Source organism: Lampetra planeri, chromosome 26 (assembly GCF_965212315.1).
Source record: "Lampetra planeri chromosome 26, kcLamPlan1.2.h2, whole genome shotgun sequence".
Classification (NCBI taxonomy): domain Eukaryota; kingdom Metazoa; phylum Chordata; class Hyperoartia; order Petromyzontiformes; family Petromyzontidae; genus Lampetra; species Lampetra planeri.
Window position 1 is genome coordinate 6,972,465 of NC_136132.1, and position 8,866 is coordinate 6,981,330.

At 52.2% G+C, this 8,866-nt stretch overlaps 1 protein-coding gene across 1 annotated transcript in view; it reads right to left on the minus strand.

Moving 5' to 3' along the window:
* ZNF469 (zinc finger protein 469) overlaps nt 1-3,951 on the minus strand; it is a 64,132-nt gene extending 60,181 nt beyond the window's left edge. Inside the window, exon 1 of the mRNA XM_078606612.1 lies at nt 3,872-3,951. The gene's annotated coding sequence lies outside the window, so the exon portion shown is untranslated. The remainder of the gene's footprint in view (nt 1-3,871) is intronic.
* Nucleotides 3,952-8,866: the final 4,915 nt, after the last annotated feature.

The window sequence follows — 8,866 nt, forward strand, 5'->3', positions numbered from 1 at the left end:
CCATATGTAGCTACTTTTGCTACTAGGATAATCCGGCACTGAGTAAGAAGGGATGTGGCATGAGAAGGGCCATCGCATAAATCAGGCAAGCTTTCCATTCGACCGTGTAAAAGTGAAAGTTGCAACACGAAAACATACACACAAAACCACTGTTATTCTGTAAGCATACGCCTTGGGCCATTTGTTCTGCAGCGCTCTCTTAATGTGAGATTTTAAAGAGTCCTTCCGAGAACAACGCATACCACCATAGCGCCCTCTAGCGAACGCTCACCCGCGTTGGAATCCACTCACCTCCATTCACGAGGTGGAGGTGGGGGAGGTGGGTGGAGGTGGGGGAGGTGGGGGGAGGTGGGGGAGGTGGGTGGAGGTGGGGGAGGTGGGTGGAGGTGGGGGGAGGTGGGGGGAGGTGGGGGAGGTGGGGGAGGTGGGGGAGGTGGGGGGAGGTGGGTGGAGGTGGGGGGAGGTGGGGGGAGGTGGGGGAGGTGGGGGGAGGTGGGGGAGGTGGGGGGAGGTGGGGGGAGGTGGGGGGAGGTGGGGGAGGTGGGGGGAGGTGGGGGGAGGTGGGGGAGACCCGTGACCCAGGCCACTTCATGATCACCACCAGCAGCAGCAGCCGTAACCAAGTCACTGCTGCATGAAGGCCTCCCCCAAAGCCTGTTGGCACTTCACGATGCGTGGTGCATTTTGCAAAGCTGCACTATTTTAGTCGATGGATCCCAGCGTACAAAAGGGGAGGATTTGAAAACTGTAATGATTATATATCAACCTGCAGCTGGGAGCTGCGATTTAACAGCAGGCTTTGTATTCAGGGAAGCAGATTTTCATTTGGCGCATTGAATTGATCGATGTTGGTTTGATAATGTGGTAAAAAAAGCAAGCGGTTTGGTTTATCCTTTGAGACAGGCTACTCCGCTTGCAACAATACATTCCCTCTGGGCATTTCATATGCTCTGCAAAATCCCTTAGACATGTTTGCTCGTGAGGTTTCTGCTGGTTGGCTCCGGGAGACAATACTGATGTCAGAGAACTGAGCCAGTCGTGATGAGAATGCAGCTCTGTCTCCAGATTGATTTCCAAGGCAACGTTTCATATGTGGTCGTGTACTGCGTCACCCTGCTCAACAGTGGACATATGGCAGTGGTATGGGAATTAATGAAGGGTAATGGCCAGCTATGGTTAGCGATGGTCAGCACCCTGGACTTGCACCCCAGAGGTTGCTGGTTCCATCTCGCGGCGTGGGCAAGTGAGTCGAAGGGCAGGTCGTGTATCGTGGTGGGGTAAAGTGTGAGTAACTCCCACATGTCTGGCGGGAATAGAAGAGTATGCCAATGTACCCAGCATCTTGTTTGTTACATATGTTGCCAAAAAAAGTAACAGTCAGTATGTACATGTAAGAAAAAACACATTTTGCAGGCGTGATGTTTTTCATGAATAGTGCAGAAAATGCATTCGCACAGTCAAAATGTATCCCTTTATAAAGCAGCATTTTGGTAGGTGTTCATGGTGGTCCTGAGCTGGAGGTGGAAAGGAGATATTCATACGGACTGAACGATTAAATCATCCCGTGCTGGTGCTAGGTGGATCATTACAACACAGGATTGTGAGAGGTGGGACACAGCTTGGAGGAGGCCTTCACTCAGCAGTAGATCGATCATGGCTGATGATGGTGACGATGATGATGATGATGATGACATGGAATACATCGCGTATATTTCAGGCTGCGAGATTCCAAGTAAGAAAAACCTCGTGTGCCTTCCAAACGAAGAGTAGGCATCGTTCACATGCGTTTGTGGCTCGAAATCGGTGGTGGAAATGTCACATTTCCATGACCGGCACCAGCCTCTCGACAGGATTACCCCTGTTGAGACTTTCCACAACGTGGTACAACGGTTTTCATCAACCCAAGAAGGGATCGTGGCCTGCACCGTCCCGAAGTAATTCTAGATTTGAAGCTTTCGTGACTGCAAGGATTCATACTCTTAGTTCTTTCGGTAAAGTCACGTAGGTAAAAAAAAATGAAATTAAAATTAATAAAAAAACAATAAAATCACGACGTTTCATTTTTTACACACGTGACATTACCGAAAGAACTAAGAGTATGCGTCACTAAGAAAACCACCGTTACGGACGCAAACAAGTGGCCGCTACACAGGCGCGCGCGTGCGCAGAAATAGAACAAACTGCCCCCATCTCAAGGCTCCGCCACGTGGGTTCGTGTGCCATGTGGATTTCCGTGGCGCGTTTGTTCCCGCGCCACGTGCATCCCCCTAGCATCTCGTGCCAACCGCGCTCGTGTCAGCGTCCGCATATGGTTGTGGTGCACCGCATCTCAGCCGCGGTGAAGAGCGGCGTTCTCGCCGCCGCGGCACATGCAGCAGTCTTCGCTGCGAGCACAAAAGAACGCGCGGCGCCCGGTCGTCATCGTCGTCGTCGTCGCAAGGGGCTTGCTAATCGTATGTGCATCGGAGGATTCGCTCTCCTCCCGTTAACCGCTGCGTGCTTGTCGTCGAAACGCTCGAGTTTACCTTCTTCTCGCCCCGATTTTCTCACACTCTTTCCCCTTTCTCTATCTTCCCATTTGCCTCTTGCTTTTCTACTTCCTGAGTTTTCCAGATCGCAGAATGGGTGCCTGTTGCAGTGTCAGAACCGGAACACGCACCCGGGCTCTCTTCTGCCCTAACATACGTCGTCATTGTTGATGTCGTGCATTCCGCGTCACCCCACGGACAGCGGCCAAACACGAATGACATGCTTATTTACAACTCTCAATTGCTTTACTTATTCTGCCCTGTCAACATTGCCATCACAGTCGCATCGCACGACAACGTAACGCCCATTGAGAACCCTCGCAGGGAGCAGCGCATGGATCGTCACCGAACGGCCAATCAGAGCAGGACGTCACCTGCTGAGGTGTGTTGCTCAGCACACTGGACTTGCAATCCAGAGGTCACCAGTTTGACCTCCTGGCTCGGCAGTTCCTTAATTCTCCCCACCTCTGTCCACCCAGCAGTATGAACGGCTTCCATCACGGTTAGTCCATCGGCAGGTCAGGGGCCGTCCATAAATGACTTCACGCTGTTTTGCACGATTTTTTACCCCCCCCCCCCCCTTTCGTCACACGGCGTCACAAAAAGTCAGACCCCCCCCTCAAATATGACGTCACAAAGCTGCCCCCCCTCCAAAAAAAATAAAACATGCTTCAAATCGCTTTAAACTATTGTCATTGTAGTGCGTATTGAATGTGGCGCTGCACTCTGATGTTGTAGGAGAAAACATGTATTAAAAAGTCGATTTAATTAAGTAGAACGTGTTGTCTACATTTATTTAAAGTTGCGCATTTTGATGTGACGTCACATTTCTCAAGTCCCCCCCTCGTCACACATCGCCACAAATGTCTGACACTCCCCCCCCCCCTAGGTGCGTGACGTCATTTATGAACGGCCCCTCACGTGTGGGGAGTGGTGGGGTCGGGTGTGGATATTCCCACCTCTGCCAAGACATCTTGTCCAGTGGACAAGTAGGCAAATGTACTCTAAAGGGGCTCTCGAACGCTCCCTCTTGTCGAGGCCGTTGTGGCCAGCAGTGGCGTGAGCAAGACATTGCAGGGCTGCACCTTAACGTTTGTTTTAAAAACATTTGACGAGTTTATTCAAGGTGAAATGTCCAAAATACACGGTATGTGCACTTAAATAAAACAAAATGACTGTTTGGATGAATAGCCATAAGTTATATGGGGTTGTTTAAGAACAAATGCACGTTGTTAAAAGGTATGAGCTCTTTAAATAGAAAAGGCTGCCTTTTACACGCACCAACTGTGTATGTGCTAAGTGACTGAAGATAAGCATTAACAATGACTTAATGTAAACATTACCTGGTATTTCTCCGTAGGTGGGTGAACTTGTGTCCAGACGTAGTCCATTAGACACCAAGCTACTTGCGAGGCAACAGCTTCTGGATGACAAACAGAAAAATACTCTTGAAGGCATGCAGACAGACAGACAACAAAGTTACCTATGCACATACAATTTAACACAGACCGACAGACAGAGAGGGCACTCTGGCAACTCGACAGCTCGACATCTAGAAAGACATACAAGCAGGCAGACAGACGGACAATTAGAGTTCTGACCAGAGAGAGGATTGGGTATCCAAACGCACGTATTAGACAGAGTGAGGGAGGGAAGCAGACACACAGAGATACGGATAAAGACAGGGAGCTAAACAACCAGAGAGCACATCAGACAGACATGCAGTCAGACTGACAATCTGACAGAGAGACAGACAACCAGACAGCCTATCAAACAGCCAGACAATCTTGTAGACAGCCAGACAGACTAACAAACCGCCAGACAGACACACAGACAGACAATCTGACAGATAGACAGCCAGACAGACAGACTAACACACCGCCAGACAGACACACAGTCAGACAATCTGACAGATAGACAGACAGCCAGACTAACTAACCGCCAGACAGACATACAGTCAGACAATCTGACAGATAGACAGATAGCCAGACAGACTAACAAACCGCCAGACAGACATACAGTCAGACAGACAATCTGACAGAGAGACAGACAGCCAGACAGACTATCACACCGCCAGACATTCAGACAGACAATATGATCGCCAGACAGACAGACTAACAAACCGCCAGACAGACATACAGTCAGACAGACAATCTGACAGAGAGACAGACAGCCAGACAGACTAACAAACCGCCAGACAGACATACAGTCAGACAGACAATCTGGCAGAGAGACAGACAGCCAGACTAACAAACCGCCAGACAGACAGTCAGGCAGACAATCTGACAGATAGACAGACAGACTAACAAACCGCCAGACAGACATACAGTCAGACAATCTGACAGATAGACAGATAGCCAGACAGACTAACAAACCGCCAGACAGACATACAGTCAGACAGACAATCTGACAGAGAGACAGACAGCCAGACAGACTATCACACCGCCAGACATTCAGACAGACAATCTGATAGCCAGACAGCCAGACTATCAAACCGCCAGACAGGCATACAGTCAGACAGACAATCTGACAGAGAGACAGACAGCCAGACAGACTAACAAACCGCCAGACAGACAGACAGACGAGAAGCGTAAGCGGTCAGAAAGGGGCACGGACAGAGAAGGGGTGAAGTAAGAAACATCAATAAGGCGCGCGAGGACATGATTACAGGCAGAGGGCCTTTCAATGGGTTCGCGCTCCTCAAACCACTGTAAGCTGAGAAGTTAAAGGAAAAAAAAACCCTCCCTCTCAAAATCCTCGGAGGAATTTTCCAGTCAGCCGAGTGTTTGTAAACTGAAAGGAAGCCCTCAGGGAGAGACACAGTTCTGCACGTGCAGACACTGCGAATACTAATACACAAGCACCGCTCAAAGTAAAAAAAAGAAATCAGTTGGCTCACCTTATGGAAATGTGCCGATGCTGCTTCATTTCACCCGAATCCCGTTTGATCGACTGGGCTAGCTCAGTCGATGGAGCACAGAGCCCATCATCTCAAGAACTTGGGTTCAAATCCCAGTCAGAGTTAACTTTAACTCGTCACCCCGTACATGGGTAGTGAAAGGAGCGCCGTTTGGTGGATAGTAAAGCGTGTTTGTTCTATTTGTAGTAACGCTCACGACTCGTTCACACCGGAGTTGGAGGCACACTTGTTTATTTAACACCAACGTTGTGACATACACATTTGAGGGGGTATCGGCCCCCTCACCCGTCTATCTGAGGACACACCTCTCTAGCTAACCCTAGCCTGCCTCTGAGTCCTCCACTAATGGGCTAGGGGAGGCTATCTTGGCCCGACACTGGTCAGTCGGGCCCGGTACCCAGAGTCCAGACCAGCACTGGCTCTGGCTCTGGTACCACGCCACTGGCTCGAGCCTGCGCGGTCCTGATAAGGACGGCGTACCAGGGGGAGTCCAGGGCTCTATCTCAGACGTCTTCCGCCTCCTCTTCTTTAGCTAAACATCACTCCCGAGCCCTTCGATACAATCCCCTTTTATACCCAACCCCTCCCTGAGGGGTGGGGCCCCGGGGGATCATAACGACCGAATCGACCCCCCAGGGTGTCTGGCGCGGACGTCGCAGAGGGCACCTGCTTGTGCACACATGTAGCCCCGCCTACTGTGTTTGTTTACCATAGGCTGCCATGCATAACGGGCTCTCTCTCTAACACCCCTACATCACTCCCCCCCGCATAGCATGCAGCCGTCCCGGCTGCCAACATACAAAAATTTGACAATAAAGGTGCCTTCACCCCCTGACCGCGCGTGTGCCTCACTATTTTTTGAACAATAACAGGAACCAGAACAAGAACGCAACAACAAGATGAGAAACAACCCGACGCACCCCCCCGAATAAATACGAATTCCGTAAAAAAAACAGCTTATATACAACCAGCAGGGAACCCACCCCGCACACACAACAAACGGTGAACCCAGCATATGTACATCCGAGGAGCGGGAAACACACCATCCACACAACACCCAATAAACACAACAGCTATGTACACATTTTCCGGCCTCACAACAGTTTGCGCATTTTAGCGCGCGTCCTTGCAGCGGGCCCCTCACACGGGGTAACCCCGCGTGGCGGACAATCAGGTGGCGACTGTCCGTCTTGAGGTGAGCATTCCTCTGACTCCGCGTGACCCTCGGCATCCGCAGGAGGGGTGATCGGGCGTGAGCCCGTCACTCCTGATGCTCCTGAAGGTGGCACAGCCGGCAAGGCATTTGGTGAGAGCGACGGAGACGGACCCAGCAAGTCGGCCGACCCCCCACATGTTTGGCCACGCGCGTGTGAAGTGGGGTTGTGAACCGCAGCGAAGGGTTTTAATCTGGAGGGGTGCACGAACCATCGCCGCTTCCCCCACTTGATGCGCACGCACTGCGGACGTAACACCTCCACCACTTCCACAGGGCCCCGCCACGGCCGCACAAGTTTAGAGGAGGTTGCCAGTGGCACCTGGGGGCAGTGCAACCATGCCTTGTCCCCCGGCTTCCACTGCAGCATGTGCGCTCGACTCAATCTGAGGCGCTCATTTGCCTTCTGACGGAGGTCAGAGTTTTGCATTGCAGCATCCCGTGCCTCGGTCAATTTGTCCAGATTAAATTTAACGTGGTCAGCCAGATTAGTTTTTCCCTGCGGCACGGGGATCCGCAACTGGGCACGAACAGGCGGGTCTGGTTCTCGGCCGTACATAAGGTAAAAGGGAGAAAACCCCGTAGCCGCATGGGGTGCCATCCGGTACGCCGCCAAGACCCCCTGAATTTGTAGGTCCCAATCCGTTTGCGAGTCCGAAACTTGTTGTGATAACATGGACGAGATGGTGCGATGCAAACGTTCGACCATCCCGTCAGTTTGTGGGTGATATGGGGAGGTCCGAATTTTCTTTGTGCCCAGGAGATCGCAGACTTGTCTGAGTAGTTTACCGGAAAAATTTCTGCCCTGGTCGGTCAGCAGCCTCTCCGGAGCACCTTTGTCCAGGACATAACCCTGAACAAAGGCCTCCACGATGGCTGCTGCCGACTGGTTGGCCAAAGGCCAGGCCATAGGCCAACGTGTAAAATACTCGACACCCGTCAACAAATATCTATTCCCTCTGGGGGTGGCGGGGAATGGTCCCAAAATGTCCAGAGCGACCAGCTCGTTTATCCTGGACACTTTGATCGATTGCAAGGGCGGGTTAGACTCCCGTGCCGGCGGTTTGCGTTGTGCACATTGAGGGCACGATCCCAACAAATCCCCCACATCCCTCGTCATGCCAGGCCAGTAAAAATCAAGTTGCAGCAAGGCGAGAGTCTTTTGGGTCCCCAGGTGTAGGAGGCGCTCATGAGCGGCCCATACCACCCTACCCCGCAACCCAGTAGGGACAACCAGCCGATGTCGACGTGACTTCCCGTCCCAATGCATTAGCAGACCTTGGCACATTTCCCATGCGTCGGAACCACCACTTTTTCCCCCCGCCGCACCGCCAACGCGACGTCGCCACCCGAGGAGGGAGACATCCTCCATCTGGAGGCGCCCCCATTCAATGACGGGCAACCCCAACAGGGAATCTTTGCCCTGCTGTTCGATCGAATTAGGAACCATTGCATCGTCGTCGTTGGCGGCCGCCAAGACAGGTACCGATGTGTCCCCTGGAGGCCTGCAACGTCCAGACCCCAGGAGGCATGCACACTCGGAGGTGGTTGGCAAGCGTGACAGAGCGTCCGCGTTGGTGTGGCGAACGCCCTTACGGTATGTGGTTTGGAAATCGTAATCCTGGAGGACCTCCAACCATCGGGACAATTGTCCCGATGGCTGTTGAACCCTCAGGGCGTACTGCAGTGCCGCATGATCTGTGCGGACGGTGAAATGCCGACCGTACAGATATGGGCGATACTGTTGGACGAAATGGACAATTGCCAACAGTTCCCTACGGGTGACACAATACCGTTGCTCCGCTGGAGACAACACCCGACTGCCGTACGCAACCACATGTTCCACGCCGTCAACCACCTGGGAGAGCACGCCCCCAATACCCGTGTTGCTCGCATCGGTGTCGAGCAAGAACGGTTTTGAAAAATCAGGGTAAATCAGGGGAGGAGCGTTTACCAAAGCATCCCGAAGGGAGCAAAAAGCAGCCTCCTCCTCCTGACCCCAGCAAAACCGAACCCCTTTAGATGTTAAAGCATGTAGGGGTTTGGCGATAGTCGCAAAATTAGCGACGAAGCGTCTATAATACGACGCAAACCCAATAAAACTCCTAACCTCTCCCACTGAGGTGGGAGTCGGCCAGGAGCTTACACACTGCGTTTTGGCGGGATCGGTAGAAATACCTGAGCGCCCCACGATGTGCCCCAAAT